The sequence below is a fragment of the Balaenoptera ricei genome, chromosome 18 (assembly GCF_028023285.1).
Source record: "Balaenoptera ricei isolate mBalRic1 chromosome 18, mBalRic1.hap2, whole genome shotgun sequence".
Taxonomy (NCBI): Eukaryota; Metazoa; Chordata; class Mammalia; order Artiodactyla; family Balaenopteridae; genus Balaenoptera; species Balaenoptera ricei.
Window position 1 is genome coordinate 70,990,604 of NC_082656.1, and position 17,057 is coordinate 71,007,660.

At 45.0% G+C, this 17,057-nt stretch overlaps 1 protein-coding gene across 5 annotated transcripts in view; it reads left to right on the plus strand.

Annotated features, from left to right (window-relative positions):
• The first annotated feature begins 2,066 nt into the window (after positions 1–2,066).
• Positions 2,067–17,057, plus strand: part of MBNL2 (muscleblind like splicing regulator 2) — a 158,475-nt gene continuing 143,484 nt past the window's right edge. For all 5 annotated transcript variants that reach the window (XM_059903140.1, XM_059903143.1, XM_059903142.1 and 2 more), the window contains exon 1: positions 2,067–2,291. The gene's annotated coding sequence lies outside the window, so the exon portion shown is untranslated. The remainder of the gene's footprint in view (positions 2,292–17,057) is intronic.

Below are 17,057 nucleotides of genomic sequence, written 5' to 3' on the forward strand. Positions count from 1 at the left end.
ACTACATGACTTCGGAAAACCTGTCTGGCAACAGGGGAGCTTGAACAGGGGGAGGCTTGAGTCCCAGAAGCCAGCTTATTAGCATTTGCATTAGCCAGGTAATAGGTCAGATTTGTGAACTAGCTAGAAGGAAAAAAATCAACCAGATTTAGTTTCATTGAATGAAAATAGAAGAATGGGCTTCCTTGGTGGCGCAGTGGTTAAGAATCCGCCTGCCAATGCAGGGGACACAGGTTCGAGCCCTGGTCCGCGAAGATCCCACATGCCGCAGAGCAACTAAGCCCATGCACCACAACTACTGAGCCTGTGCACCGCCACTACTGAAGCTTGCGCGCCTAGAACCTGTGCTCCGCAACAAGAGAAGCCACCGCAATGAGAAGACCGTGCACCGCAACGAAGAGTAGCCCCTGCTTGCCACAACTAGAGAAAGCCCGTGCAGCAATAGAGACCCAATACAGCCAAAAATAAATAAAATAAACAAATTAAAAAATAAAGCCTTTAAAAAAAAGAAAACAGAAGAATGAGTCAAAGAAGACTAAAATTTCAGGATTTAAATCAAGGGAAAGGTAGTTTTAAAGTCTTAATCAGAGGGGGATCAGGAAGAGGATATTCATAAACCTGTGATATCCCATTTACATGCAGTATAATATTAAGAATATTTAAAAATAATTGTTTACCTGTTTGACCACAGAGATCATTTAAATTTCCAGAAAAATTATAGTAGATGAAAGACTCTAAGTTAGGTATATCTTGGATTTACACTGGGATGAAAACAAATTGTAAGTATAAGATTCAAGGGGAATAAAGTATGGTATTCTATTAAAGAAAGAGCCTACAAATCATATGAAACATTGTGATTTTTAAATGCAATTGCCAAAATCAAAAGAAACCATTACATTCCACCCCAACTGTTATTTCATTACAGATGCATCAAACCGTCGCTTATAAACAACAGTGCGTTGGGTTCAACCTTTCAGATGAATGGGCCTTTGTTCCCACCTTGGTCTAGCCATGTAATCATAACGCAGTTTTTTTAAAATTCAAAATGTTGTGTTTAGTGGAAGGAAAATGTATGCTTTTTTGTGTTTTCTAAATGCCATTTATACTTTTTCAGAACGGAGTACCATTGACTGGGAAAGAAGTAAATAACCCTTACTAAGCTTTCCATTCCTCTTCTGCTTTATCTCAGGGAACTTCAGCACCTCCAGACCATCCTTTGTGGAGTTGCACCTGATGGCGCCCCTTGGGTCACGTGCCATGTGTGTTCAGCAGTAAACATCCTCCTGTGATGGTTGCTTCATTAATGACAATATGGACCAATGCACGGTATTTATCGAGTGGTACCCAAGGAACCTAAGGGTTAGGTTAAGGCACACCTAATCCTCTCAGGGGAGCTTGCCAAGAGCACAAAGGGTGAAGTACAGATATCAATTTTATTGTTCAGAATTCCTTAATTGAAGTCCCGGGGAGTCTGAAAACTTAAGAGGAAAGATATATGGGCTACAGTAATTAACCACTGCAGTAACAGATGTTCTACAGGAAAACTGTGCGAGGGATATAAGCGTGTTTTGACTTTGACTATGCACTTGGGCTAACACGTCCTTCCTCACTAATGGAAATCATATGCAAACGTTTTGTAAGGTATATTAATTTCCATGGCAGACATTGAATTGTTTTCCTTTTAAAAAAATATATGCTTTGTCCAATGGGGTAACGACTTCAGTTTCATGTACAACCTGGATTTTTCCTAAATCTGCAGAGTTTTCTATTTTCCAAAGTATTGACAATGCAGCCACAAGCTTTGGGCTGGCTGTCTTAAAGGGTGTTTTCTGGAGCTACCCCTCTCTCTGCTCTGCCAATTATGCGCCACTTTGTCTTGGTGCTCTGATTGCTTTCTTCTGAGAGGGAAATTCCTCTTTCATCAGTATGGATGCACTGTTTTCACACACTGCAAGTGCTGTGTTGCTGTGTCAGTCATCCTATTAGGGCCAGTTTCAGACGAGTAGGGCTGACGAACTGGCTGGGGATTGGCTGCTCACAGCTGGGAGGGATTTGTCGGAAGGAAGGGCTGCAGCTTACAGCAACAGAGTTTAGACTGTCTTTGCTTCATCATCTGAAGGCAAAATTTTCCAGATACGGCAGACGGCTCTCAGAGTACAATAAACAGGGAATGAGAACTATTTACATGGAAATTTCTTCCTCATGATGCAGCGGAGAAGCCTCGGCCGCTTGATTTTGCCAGATGTTCCTGGGGTTACTGTAAAAGGAAAGGAGAGGCAGAGCTAAACAAGGTAGGGAAATCATCCCCCCCACCTTCTTTTTTTTTTTTTTTTTTTTTTTTTCCTGAATGTTTAAAGAGTTTGCTGCAGTATGCTGCATTCCGTGTATGTTGCTTAGGGAAGCCAGGGAAACCGGATTCCACTAGTTCAAATGTAATACTTGCACGGGGGACCCTGGAGTTTTACGTAACATTGTGATTCGAGAAAGAGAAATGGCAAAGCGTGAATCTATGCTGCCTGTTTGGGGTGAGGCATAAAACGAGTTTTTATTCAAAGAATAGATCCATTGATTACTCAACAAAAACCATTTGAATTCTTGGGAGCATTCTTATTTTCTTGTTCTAGAAAATGTTCATACTGTCGTAGTTAGCTCCCGAATAAATAAAGTTTACGTTGATCCTATTATTTGAAAACAGACTCGTAATTAAGAAAAAGGAAAAAAACTTCATAGTAAATAATTATCGATTGGACGTTTAGCCAAAAAAATACGTCTACTTATTGGAAATTAGCGACCTACCTAGCTCTACAATGCCACGGCTTTAACTGAGTTTCAAAAGCACATTTTTAACAAGCCAGCAAGAGGTAGCTTTCTGACAAGTTTTCGATACTGTAGTTCAATGTTTACATTTCTTTTTCTGGCATGTCTGAGCCTTTGTTTCCAGCTTAAAAGTGGAACCATTATATTCAAAAGTAAAGCTGGGTTAATAATGCTTACTGCAATTATCTGATCTTTATGCATTTTTAATGAGAACACACAGCCAGCAGAATAATTTAATGAGGGCAGGCTAGCTTTTAAAGCTGTGTTTTCACTGTGCCGAACCATATCAACTTTCTTGCCGAGAAGCAGCAGTGAGAAATGATGGAGAAGATTTATTTTTAACACACTTGGCCCAAGAGAAGGAAAGGATATATTTGTTAAAGAATTCTTTCTGCCCTTTTCCGTTTTAAATTTCTGCCAGGCATGAGGAAACTGTGCTTTTTTGTTAGGCCTCAGAAGCATATGTTTACAATAAATGTGTAACATTTTTAGAATAGTTAGCAAGCACTGAAGCAAAGAAAAAAAAAATCTGACTTGCCTAACCATCACCACCGTGAATGTTATTCAAGAAACATCACTGGCCTTTGAAAAGACAAAGGTTAAGTGGGAAGATATTTGTTAATTGAGTCATATGTGCATTTTGAGGATAATAAAGTAAAAAGATAAAGAGGTTCTTATAACCTGTACATAAGATGAAGTTTCTTCAGCTAGCTTGCCTGTTTTGTAAGAAGCCGTAGAAGTACTCATTTAAATAAGGGCAATGCCACGTAGATTCTTCCAGACCCACTGTTTTTACTTTCAAGGAGAAGTGCAGGACACTAGCCCAGAACTTCTGACGTCATCTCCCAACTATTTCTGCTGTGTGTTCTTTTATTCAAGCTCGTGGAGAGGAATATTTTTTTATGTCCTGGCTAGGAACATTCTAACTCTCACTTGGCAGGTCTTGAGTTAGGTCTTCATATTCCCGTCCTTTCTAAACCCAAAGCCGACCTCCAGCAGAAATAGGGCATCTTCTCCTACCTGCTTCCTCATGTCGGGCAGGTCAGGGCGGTTTTTGTGCAGGACCCTGGCTGCGCTCCTGGAAGCGGCAGGGAGTGGGGCACGGCTCTGCTTCTGGTCCCACTTCTCCTCAGTGCAGCCCAGCACTGCCCCCTGGGCGGACGGTCCCCGTGGCCCCGTTCCCAGCTCCCCCAGAGCCACTTTTAGGGCCCAGGTTATGCCACCAAGTTCGCGGCTGGTCGCGATGGTGGGAACAGCCGCTCTGATAGAAAAAGCACCGTGTCCTCGTGCAGATGGACCCCAGGAAGGGCAGTCCAGTCAGTACTGCAGGCTGTTCAGCCCGTGTCACAAGTGGCAACCTTGGTCGTCGCGACCAGGGGATGGTTAGTTCTTAATAAGGAGCCTTTTCAGAAAGAATTTCCGTTCGAACAGCTTGGAGTTCTCGGGAGTTCCCAGTTCTAGTTCGCACCCTCTCTAGGACTGCTTGTGTTGTGTAGCCTTGAGCAAGAACCCATCTCCATTTTTCTCTCTCTTAATAGAGCTGAATAATACTTGCCACACTTTCCTTCATACTTCTAGCATTTTGAGAGATCTTGACCTTGCATCCAAAAAAAAAAAAGTGGTTTGTCTCTTGACACAGTGAGCTAGTTAAAGTACAAAGGGATAAAACCTCCCTATTAATGAAACTGGTAAATGCCTTAGGGTGTTAAGATATATAGTCATCTATACAGAACACTTCAATCTACTTCATGTTCATGTACATTTTCTAGGGATATTTGTCCTTAGACCAACGCATACAATTTCCAAGGAAATCAGAGCATTGCTGTGTGCATTTTCTCCGTTGATCTTGTGCAATATACTAGAAACTGTGCAAACCAGACCCTTCAGACACAGGCCTTGCAGTGCCCAAAGCATTTAGTGCTATTTTTGCTTTGACTTTGGTATTAAATGTGTGCAAGTGGAGTGAATGAGAGAGAAAATGAGAGGAAAGGAGAAAAATACGCTTGTGAAATCTACTGGTCGTGTAGCGTTACTGGTTAACAGCCTCCCTTCTCCCTGCTAGTTGTTTTAATTTGCTGTTGCTATGGTAAAAAACAAATCAATATCACATGGCTACCAGCCAATCCCGCTCGGGGAGTGCCACAGAGATTCAAGATCAGGTACTCACGCTTCCAAGCAAGAATTGGGAGAAGAGGATTTAGATATTGAGTTTGCGGGATTTCCTTATGGGAGACTGATAAGGCTCAGGCGTGCATGCGTTTTCTGTTCCTTTCTTCCTGCACTTTCCTACCGGTAACGAGAAAAGCTGGGTATTGTATGTCAACGAGACGTCAATAAGAAAAAAAAAAATGGGAAGGCCTACTGATTTGTTTACGTTTTCCAAGATGACAAAACATATTATCCACATAGAAGGAGGCTGGCCACGTGGCAAGTGGCAAAGGATTCTGATTAACGAAGAGGTGGGACACCTGCAGGATATGTTGGTTGTGAAAACATAGTTTGGGGTCTTGAGTAGCTCCAGGTACAGCTGCACAGGAGAGCTGGTGGGTCAGAAACAGTTGTGACTGCCGTGTCAGGCAGAGAAAGCTGGCATCTCTGGGGAGCAGGTGCGCAGGGGGGCGAGGGGCGTTATGGAAAGATAGGGAGGTGTGAGGCATCAATGTGAGCCCGAAGCAAAGTCACGAGAAAGCTGTAGGTCCAAAGGCAGGCCAGGTGAGCACGGAAGCCCGGGGGTAGAGCAGCACAGGGGCCAGGACACACACTTAGCTCCTCTCATAAAACCTGCCTGAGGCCCAACCTGAAGGCCCAGCAAAGAAAGAGAGGAAGTGGCTGTGAAGAGAAGTGAAGATGTCATGTGCCCAGGCGTACTTTCTGGAAGGAACCAAATGGGCACAGATGTCCGCTGCCGGGTGGACCAAGGAACTTGGTACTTCATGCTTTGCTTTATTGCAGAAGAATGATGCAGGAAGACTTAGCTGGGCTTTGTAAATTAGTTGCAATACTGTTTTTTTCCTCCAGATTTTTACTCAGCTCAGTTGGTTTTTGTTGTTTTGTTTTGTTTTGTTTAATGTGCACGAACCGTTAGTTGCAGCTGTGATAATATTCATAGTAAGGAGCTCAAGGTGGCGTCATGGCTGGTCTGCATCAGGCCATGCCTCCAATTGCTCAGCCTGGTTGAGCTGAAGCTGGTCCCCGCTCTGTTGCTGAGAGTGAACACAGGTGTGAAAGTCAAGGCCATAGGGTTTCTTCTGTGAGCCGGAGCCACAGTGCTGATGGATAAGTTTTCGGCTGGCCTGCTCCCCTCAATATGGCAGAAACGCTTGGTAATAAAAGTGGACCCACCGATTTACCTTAGTGCTCTGACAAAGATTGCATTGTCTCCGAGATCCTAGGTCGGTATATTCCATCAATCAGTCAACAAGTGTTTATTAAACACCTCTTGGTTCCCCTGGCTTTTGCCATTTGGTTAGAACAAGTCAATTACCTAATAGCTAACTTTGAGTATGTGCAAAATGTAGGACAGAAAGAAACAATGCAGAATTGTAAGTTTCAAAGACTTTAATAATAACTTTATTGGCTAACATTAATTTAACATTGTTAACCATCAGACGTTAATTGTAGGTTTGAGACAGTTTTGGTGTTTGGGGGAGGAATAAGAGAAGGAATTTTGAGTTTAACTCTGTAATTTCTTCACCTCTACTATATTTCTCAGCATAATGCTGTTTAAATAACATATAATGATGTAAGATCAGCAACAGACGTATGAGAATGCTGCTCCCACAAATCCAAAATATGGGGCTATTGAGAGCATTCCCCCCATCTCAGCAAGCTGAGAGTCAGCCCCAAAATGACTGGGGAATATGGGTGCATCGTCCAAAAAAATCTTAGCCATCAATCAACAAAAGGAAATCCCAGACCCTCTCCCACACTTCTGAGCCTCGGGGTGGCTGAGATCTCACCGTCCCCATCCCAGCAAGGAAACCTGATTCCTGACCCTGGAGGGTTAAACTCCACCCCCGCACACACACCTTTTTTTTTAAAAGCACAGTTACTTTAAAAAAAAATCTATTTCCCTTTTTAAACACAAAGTTTTTGTTTTGCTTTGTTTTTCACCCTAACATCAAAATTAATGTGTGTTCTCTGGGCACAGACAAGCCACAAGGGAAGGAGCCCAGTTTGGGAAGAGCTGGGAGAGGGGACTGAGGGTGTAAGGGAGCCTCAAGAATTCCTTTCAGCGATGGGTCCTGGCAGGCAGATGGGCAGGCTCTAAGGTCTAGGAGCATCGAGGCGAGCTGGTTGCCAGAGAAGAGCTCTGGGGGAGTGTGCCGCCTCAGAAGACAGCAGCAGGAGGCAGGGGGCATGGAAGATGCTGCAGGTCCCTGGGCCTGAGCAGTTTGCCATCCACACTAGCTGGGGAACGAGACACTTACGAACAAGGTAAGAGCAGCGCAGCACACAAATGCCTTCAGAAGGATAATTAGCATATGTATAGTTCCCTACCCTCTACAGAGGGCTTTCACAGACTTTGTCTCAATTAACAGTTCAAACAGAGGGTTAAAAACTGGGAGCCTAAAATTAGAGCACGCCTGTGAGGATGTACTAGGTAAGGCTTCTGGCGGAGATGAGTTACGAACCGGATTTTTAAAACTTTTATTCATTGATTTTTTTTCAGCGTTGGATTTGAATTTAGAAAACCAGGAGACACAGGTGCTCCTGGTACATGTATGCGTGTCACCTTCTCCTGTCCCCAGATGCTTTCTTGGACAAGTACACTTAAAAACTGATACAGTAGGCGTCCCGGATGCGGCAGCAGAGCAGGAGAGGTTGGTGGGCTTCGCTTTCCCAGCTCTGACTGCTCAGAAGTCATTAGGGGACAAAACCTACACTGGCTTCATGCCCCAACCCAGGCACACAGTAGCAACGTGAGTCTGGCCATGACTGGCAAGGAGGTGCTTCTAGAACATAAAATTCGTAAATGGTTGTAAATGGCTCACAGGTCAGGGAAAACCCATAGTCAACAATGAACCCAAAATTCAAAGTAGTCCATTTGCCCATTAGAGCACCTCATTGAGTTCTCTTAAGCCTGTTAAAGGGGTCGGGGCAGAAATTAATATTTTATTGGCATGTGTTATAAACTAGGTGCTTTACACACATATCTTGTGTATTTCGAACCTTAAAAGAACTTCATGAAGTTACTGTTAACCCCGCAAAGTTAATGCTGGCCAATAGAAGTTCTGAAAGTTTCCGGAACACACCCGTGATCCCACAGCTGGTATTTGGCAGAGCCAGGATTTAAACTCAGGCCCGATCATACCTCCAAATCCTATAGGGAGGCAGCACCATGTTTTCAGCTGAGCAAATAAAATAGAGAAAATAAAAATAATTTATTTGCAGAAAGAAAGCTCAAGGTGAAGGTAGGAGGCCGATTATTTTAGAAATCTCAGATGTACTTTATATAGTTTACATTATGATACATAAATACTGGGTGTAGTAACACTAGTATCTTACTTCATATATCATTTCTGTTTTTATGCTTATTGTCTCTTTTAATGGACACAAAGTTCCCTATTTGTCCCCATCTGATAAATTAAATAAAAACCAAATTTGAGTGAGATTAAGCAATGTGTTAAAAATCTCACTAGCCAAAAAGCGGAAAAGCTGGTCCTCAAAACTGTGGGAATCTGTGCATATGATATTCAATGAGATCAAATAGTCTTTAAATGAAATGACACTGCAGCCTGACTTGGAGTTTTCTTGTAATGGATGTTGCATAGTGGATTAGAGCCCAACCCAAGCAATTTTGGGAAGACAGTATGTTTTTAATTAAGATATTGAATTATTTTTTAAAAATCTATCAATTTCAGGCATCCTAGATGCAAGCTTCACCTAATCAACTAAAAAGTATTGGTGAAGTATATATTATTATGTCAGTGATTTACTGCTTGTAGTTTTCAATGCTCTGGGAGTTCAGGAAAGTGGAACTCCTTTTGGGTTGGAGTACTAGATAAGGCTTCGAAGAGGAAGAGATACTTCCTCTAGCTCTCTATGGATATACTTTGTCTAGATCAGTGTTTCTACAACGGGATGTTTACACCCCAAGCCTAGGGCAAGGTCATCATCTCCGTGAGGAAAGGAAATAGTTGAACTTACATCTTATATGTTATTTAACCCGTCCTTTTAAAATGTCACTTTTCACATGTTTGATAACGTATATAGCATATTAGTATTGTTATGCAAGTATAACATTTATAAATAAGTAACTAATCTTATAATGGTTGTTCCTGCACAAAAGTATTTTTCTGATGGGGATATATGATCTAAAAAGTTTGGAGAGGACAATAGTCAAAAATAGAGGAAGGAAGATTATCTCTAGAAGGGAGGAACAGCATGATGTAATGTAGGGGCCAGTGTGGAACTTTGAAGACTAGGGATTAAATGCTGGAAAATAAGCATTTTTTCAGTGTGGAAATAAGTTTAGACAGAGTCGGGGAGTGAGAATATGGAAGAACTAAAAAGCCATGTGGAAGAGTTTAATTTGTTACCTACAGCATCCTGTCTAATGCTTTATAAGGATTGAATTGAACTTGTGAGATCAGGTTAGAGGTTAGAAAATTTGTAACAAGTGATGCCACTGGCCGGAAAACTTTTGCAATATTCCAGGCATCGTGTGGGTAGGAGTTGCCTTAGAATGGCCGTGTGAGGATGGAGGAGAAAGGGCAAATCTAGAAGATGTCTTGAAGGAAAAATAATAGAGGCTAGAGAGAGCTCAGAAGAGCCAAAATGACATCGGAGTTTCTAGCAGGAGAAATATCTGTGGGACCCTAACAGAAAATGGGGGTAGATGGAAAAAGGGGCCCATCATGGGAATGGGGTCAGGGGAGGGAGGGAGGATGAGTTTTGAGTTCTGGTAAAGGTGTTTTAGCTAACGATGGGACATCCAAGTGGGTCATCCATAGACATGTGACAACATGAAATGGAGAACAGCTTAGGCACCGGGCTGCAAATGTAAACTGAGACACACCTGTGTTGAAGCCATTGTTGAGGCCAGGAGTTCTCATTGCCTCCAAGAAGAAGGGAACATAAATGGAGACAGGGAGATGACCAAGGATGAGCCTTGGGGAAGACCGCCTGGGCCCAGAAGAGACTAAGAGCTAGCAAAGAATCAGGAGAACAAATACCCACAAAGGAGCAAAACTGTCAATCAAAAACTAAGTAACCAAGACTGTTGGGCAGCATACCACAGCCTCCGTGGCTCCCGTGCCGCGTCGTCCCGCCGGGGCTTACCCTCTCTGACGTGAGCGCTCAGTCCGTGGTCCTCGTGGGGGCAAATACCAGCTCCCTGCCATGGTGACAGCCACAGAGTATCGGTGGATAAGGAGAACCTCCTGCCTGGATCTTTCATGTAGATACAGATATAGATACTTGACTATTTAAAAAGTAAATCTTCACTAATAACCAAAAGAAAGCATTTAAAACCAACAGTGATCAAGATGTATCCATCTGTATCTCAAAATATGCATTTTGAGGGTACAAGTGGTTAGGACAGTCATTCCAGAGTGACTGGAGATATTGCTGGACACTAGGCCACCCGTTGTCAAAGACCTAGGGTTCACTCGTTGCTGGCTCTAGCAGGTCTCAGCTGAACCCAGCTGTAAGGACTACTTTGAAGGAAATGAGAAAGTACCCTCACGCCTATAGTGAGCAAGCCAGAACAGCACTCCTCAAATGTTCGTGTGTACAGCAGACCATTGGGGATCGAATTAAAACTGTAGAGTCTTGATTCGGTAGATCTGGAGCGGGGTCCGAGATTCTGCATTCCTCCCGGACGAAGATGATGCTTGCTGCTTGCCCTGGAGGCTTTGCTGGCGTAAACGTAGACGGCGGTGGGTCTCCGGGTCTGAGATGAATTTAAAGGAGGCTCTGTAGGGCTGAGGGCCAGGACCTGCTTCCTCCATCCAGGAGGCCTTTCCAGGCTTCCCGGGCTCAAGAGTGGAGCAGAGGTCGAGCCGACTTATCCTGCAAGCCTTGCACCGAAGCTGCTGTGGTCGAGGCCACGAAGGTGGGCCTTCCAGCAGTTTCCAGCAGCTCCGTGGCCACAGCAGCGGGTCTGTGGATGGCGCCCCGTGCCCGCGATGGCCGTCTTCTCTGTGGACGCAGACTCTCACCAATTCCCAAAAAGATTTGCTCACTGCCTCCAGGGAAGGCTAGTGTGTCTGTTTCCACGTCTGCTCCAGAGATATTTTTTCCTACCAAATATATGTGTTCAAAATCAGCCATAGACTTTTCCCTCTAGACAGTGGTCGGAGCTGGAGCCTGCGAGTCTGACAGCCTCAGCGGGTTACTTCGGGGAACTCTGACAAACCCAGCGTTTCCCTTAGGATACTGCCATTCTCCCCTCATTCCCTCCAAAGAATAGGAAGAGTGTAGAGGAAGTGTTATGTGCAATTAAAATCACATTTGTTTAAACATGCCAGTTTTAAAGTCTCGTGCTATGAGTGAAGACGTTAAGAGAAACGACAGCTGGCTCAGGTGGTGGCTTCAGTGAAACTGTGGACAGTCTTAGATCTTGTTTCATGTCCGTCTGCCTTCCCTGCCCTCCAGAGCTTCATTTCTCTGTATGTCCAGCATGTGGCCCCCTCTTTCCTAGAACCAGGAGTCCCACTAACCAGATTTAGAGAAAATCTTCCCTGCCCAGATGCCCATTTAGCCCACACACAGACGACCGGTATTTTTATGCATTTTTAATTTACCAATAACCTTTTAGGACTGAAAGGAAACAAGTATTTATTGAGTGTCTACTATATGCCAAGCCCTCTGCCGAGAGCTTTCTGTACATCAACTCAGTTAAACCTTTCTACGAAGAAAATAAAGTCTCGGGAGGCTGAGTTCCTTGCCAAGGTCACACATGAACAAGTGACACAGAGCAGGGGGTGAAACTCCAGTTGGCAGGTCTCCGAACACCCAGACCTTTTGCAACGGTGCTTACTTGGGGGTAGCAACAAAAGGGGTTTGCTTCGGGAAAACTTCTCTCTCATTTGCACGTACTGTTAGCAGAATTCACTCAACGGTTAAATAGAACACAAACAAGGAATTCCTGGCAGGCTGGGCAGGCAAGAGTTCAGTTTTAGCCGAGAGTTCCTCCTCACAGAGGGACCTGGGAAATCTCCAGGGACAGCTAGGGCGTCATCTTCATTATTTGTTGTGATTAGTGGGCCTTTTCCTTACTCCTGAATCTCCCTTGTGTCTGTGTGCGTGTGTCTGTGTGTGTGTGTGTCTAGGTGGGCAGGAAGATGCTTAAAGAAAGACCTCATCCGAGGTGTCTTCTAGATACTTTCAATTGATAACACGTTCATTATCAGCTATGAAACCTGTGCGAAAGCGAGACGCTTTGTGCTGCTGTGGTTTGCTACCCTCTAGGAGGACTTGGAAATCCCTTTTCCTTGCCATCGACTTCCCCGTTCTCGTGCAGGGCTGTTTACGCTCACGCGTGTCACCCGTTCTCCGGCAGGGCCGCGTGGTCCTCCCCTCTGGCTGCATCTCCTGACCACCCTCGCGCTGCAGGCTCTCCTTCTCCCTTGCTCTGCCGGCTCCTGAGCTGACCCATGGCCTCTTTCCCCGGGTTCTCTTCTCTCTGCCAAGGCTGTAGCTGGCACCCCTACTACATGGCACACAGATGCCCCACGTCTCTGGGGTTCTAGTCACACCCGACTCTCAGCTGGTAGAAAGGACTCTTTATTTGCCCCCTTAGGAAGCCCATCACTTGAACCCGAAAGTATCAGCTTCCTGGCGGCCACCACAAAGTCCATGCCCTCAGGAAACAAAACAAACCCTATCTCTAGATTTTCCCTGTTTCTCTTCTTCAAAGTTCCCTGCTGCAGCTAAGCTGCAATTAAGAGGCAGGCTCAAAGGGACTAGCTGCCTCTGGGGCTGCTGGGACCCACGCAGAGCTTTGGCCTTTTTAACTCTTTGCTTCCTGTGACCTGCTGCCCCCACCGCGTCTCTGTTCCTCTGGGTGCTCAGGTGTCAGAAAGGTGAGCTGTGGGGAGACATCGGGGTCTGCAGAGGAGCTTTGCACACTCCACCAGATTCCGATCGCCCCTCCGAGAGCCACCCAACTGACAAAACCCACAAAGGTACGACGGAAAGCAGAAGGGAATCCCAAGATGGAAGGAATTGGCGGGATTATCTGGCACAATTCGCGTCTACCCTGTGCCACGGTCCTGCCAAGCAGACTCTATCTGCTGCTCACCCATCTCTATATGCCGGACAATCACGACCCCATGATGCACGCAAACCGTAACACTGTGTTATACAATTCTTCCCTGTGCTGAAACGAGATGGGACGCCCCATGACCCTCACTGCTCAGCCCTTGTTCAGGCCTTCGGATTGACCCTAAGCAAGTCAAATGCCCCTTCAGCAGACGAGCCCCTTCACATACTTAAAGAGAGCAAACAAGCCTCCTCTGATAGGAGCAGCTGGCACTGCCTATTATTTTCAGCAAAGAACACTTTATCTATGCAACCGAAGATACTCAGGTTTTCTGGCAGCTTTGTCACATTGCTGACCCATATTGGTATTATACTTGAACCTTGAACCGGCTGTGGTAGAGAAGGGGGTGGGCCCTCCATTTCCCCTCCGCTCCGTTCAGGCCTGAGCACAGTGGGGAAAAGGTGATGGATGGAGGTGAAGGGGGGGAGGGACAGACAGCTTCCCCAACCGCACAGAAGGGTTGAAAATTGTCTTCCGTTCCAACAACAGGCTCTAGGCACCTCTGGAAATGCCTGGCAAGTTCCTGGGCATTGACTTGCAAAACCACCGATAGATAGATAGATGGATAGATAGATAGGTAGATGGATAGATAGATGGATAGAGAGATGGATAGATGGGAGATAGATAAGAGATAAATAGATATAGATTAATATATATGTATCTATATAATACACTCACATAGAGATAAATAAAGATACACCTATAGATAGATATAGATTTAGATTACTGTATAGATAGATGGTTATAGATACAGATTAATATTTATATATACAGATAGAGATAGGTAGATAAAGATAGAGATAAATGTATACACAAATAGATAGCTATATAGATTAGTATATATACACAGATGTAGACTGATTGATAGATAGATGATAGAAAGATAGATACATGATAATGTTCACACAATTTGAATACCACATTAAGGCAGTTTTCAGAGGTAAAGTACGTGCTTTGGGTTTTCTTTTGTTTTGTTGCGTTTGTCTTATGCACGACAAAAGGGCAATCGTTTTAGCAGTAGCTCCGAGTCTTCCAGAGCTTCTCTGCGGCTCTCAGCACAGTCCTCAGCAGCTTAGAGACACTCTGCCATCAGTAGATGCCAAGGTCACCGAAGGAACTAATTAATCCCAACTCCAGTCAACAGCAGGCTGCACTAACCTGCCCTCCTTCCTCTGAGTGGGAGAAACCAGGAAGGATTTTCTCCCTCAGTTCTGCCCGGGCCTACTCAGGGCCTCCCTGAGCAAACAAAGGGAGGGAGGGAAGGCTGGTAAACCATTTCCCGACTAGCTGGCCAGGTTTCATCTAGAGAAAGCCTGTTCTAAGGCTTTAAAACTTGAGTTGAGATAAGCCCTCCACTTTTTCTTAGGAAAATTCCCAGGTTGATAATTAACCTGAAGGTCCCCAGGCCCCCCTACTCTATCACAACACTGCCGTTTTGTTTTTTTTTTTCTTTACTGCTAGTTTCACGAATGTCCTCTAAACCCAGCCAGCACTCTTTGCCTTGTTGAAAATTTTCCTTTTTAATTAAACCTACAAATTTTCCAGCTGACCACTAGGGAGCAAGAAACTTTTTCCCCCTCAGGGTAAAACTGATGTCATATAACCCAGACCACACTAAATAATTGATCAGAAAAAATAATTGAGAGGAGTGATGATTTTGGGAAACACTGCCGGGCCGACAACCCGAGAGGTGAAGTTGGAGAAAGTTGCGGTTCAAACACTGTGGATCCCCGAGTTAATAATCGTCCCCTTAGCCAGATACATGCTGCGTCCTGAGTTAATTGTTCTGCGGCTGTGGATTTTTATTTGATGTTCTGATCCCTTCCTTCCAGCTTGAGAATGAGTGCAGAAAGTAACGGAGAAGCTCGGACACGGCCTGCGTGCTTTGTCAGGTCAGCAGTCCGGGGTCAGTGCTGCCGTGTTTTAGCCCCCGGTCCTCAGTGTGTCCCCCCGGCCCCGACCCACCGCAGCTGCTACAGCAGGACGGGCATCGATCTGGAGTTAGTTTTGCCTTACAGTTTGGCAGGACCAGCAAATCCTGGAGTTAGGGTTGTGACACTCTCCATCTTGCTCTCTGGTTCAAAACTGAAAAAAAAAAAAAAAAAAGAAATCAAAACCATATGTTCAGTGCGGTATCAGGCTTCCAGTGAACACTGTGCTATGAAATAATAATCAGAGACCTAGGCCCGTATCCGAAGGCTTGGGAAAGAGGAGCCGACCTGCTCCAGCCAAGCTGAGGCAGGTAGGGAAGGGCGATTCCGTTTGCTTCCTTTCTCGAAATGGCATGTCGCTGGAACGCTTCCAGCTTCTAATGGGGAAAGCGGAGCGAGGCTGCGTTTACTGACTTATTTCCCTCCTTCACATCTCCCTTCTTCCCCTCACATCTTCAGGATTGAAAATTAGAAACACTTTTCTCCTACACACAAAACTACTCCCTCACACACACTTTTTTTTTTTTTTTTTTCCGCTTTGAAATGGCAGTTGCTGCCAGAAAAGTCGTCTTCTCAAAAAACACACGCTGTTCTGGCCAGAACAGTCAAAGGGTTAACTTCAACTGGAGCCAGCTAGTTAGACGTAGTGGCTGGCTAAGGAGAGGGCTCACCCTTTGAGGAAAGGGAGGTTATGACCCAGAGAGACGCCGGAGGGCCAGCCAGGGTCCTGCTAAGACGTGACCTCTCAGTCTGGGTGCGGGTTACCCACTGTGTTCACTTGGTGGAATCCAGCGAGCTGAGCACTTAGGATAACGGGCTACGTCTTTTAGTCTTTCCTGCCTGTAAGGAAAAAATTTTTAATGTAGCTGGCCGCCGGGTACTGCCTGTTATCAGATAAACGGAGAACTAGTCGGAAGGTACCCCCTGTTTCCTTCTTTTATTTCCACTCACGTCTCCCCACCTTATCTGTTTCTCTCCTAAACTTCCGGGCTTCCGAAGTGGGGCTCCGCTCCCACTAATAACAGGAACCATGAAGCCCTATAACGTCCTACCCCCGGGCCAGTGGAAGTTAATGCTTCAAATGCAAACTTGAAAGGAAATCATCAGTGTTAAATAATAATGATGATAATGATGATGGTAATCATGATAGTAATAATAAGGCCACTTGGTCACAGTATACAAAACATCTACTTTTCTCTCCCTGTCTTTATGTTTTACACACACATGAAAGTTTTGCTTAAAAGATTTTGGGTTTTTTTTTAATCCTATTTGGCAGTCAAGACTAGTGGGAGGAAGGGACACCCTGGAGACCACAGGTGACAGTGCTCTTTGCCCTTTCGGGGGACTGCAGGTCTCAAAAGATAAATAGGGTGGCTGAGGGTGGCCAGAAGCCACAGCTTGCGGATTGTTGACATGGATTTGAATCCTGGGCTCCCCTACTTAGGATGAACAAAAGTTACCAAGACACTTGGAACTTTGACCTCCTGGTTGGCACAAATCAAGATCATCATGACACATCTCAGGATTTTCGTGACGATTTGGTGAAACAAGGTACCGGAAGTGCCCTGCACACTGTGAAAGCCCCAGTGTCCACGGGAGAGACAGAATCATTGTTAATTTTATCTTCACCTGCTTGGCCAGAGCAAATGTGTTCTACTTAGTGAAGTTTTCTTGGCGACAGAAAAGTTTGCGGAGAAAAAGAATGCTGTGTGAAAGGTCAAGGTCTTCAGTTTTCCTCATTTCCTTTTTTCTCATGGAATTTATGCTCTAGAATAACAGATAAAATGTACAAATAAATCGCCCGGTGAAGGTAATCTGTGCCACAAGGGAGGTGTAAGGTGCCTTTGCAGAAGGTTAACTGCTGTCCGGGTGAGGCAAGGAAGGCTTCCTGGAAGAGGCAGCCTCTGACCCAGCCTGTGAAGGAAGGGCAGGACCGCGGTGCATGCACTTGGGGAGCACCCGTGCAGGTGTCCGTGGAGCAGGGGGCAGAGTCTAGGGAGTACTTGCAGGGGCGGAGCTAAAATGCTTGGAGGGCCCTG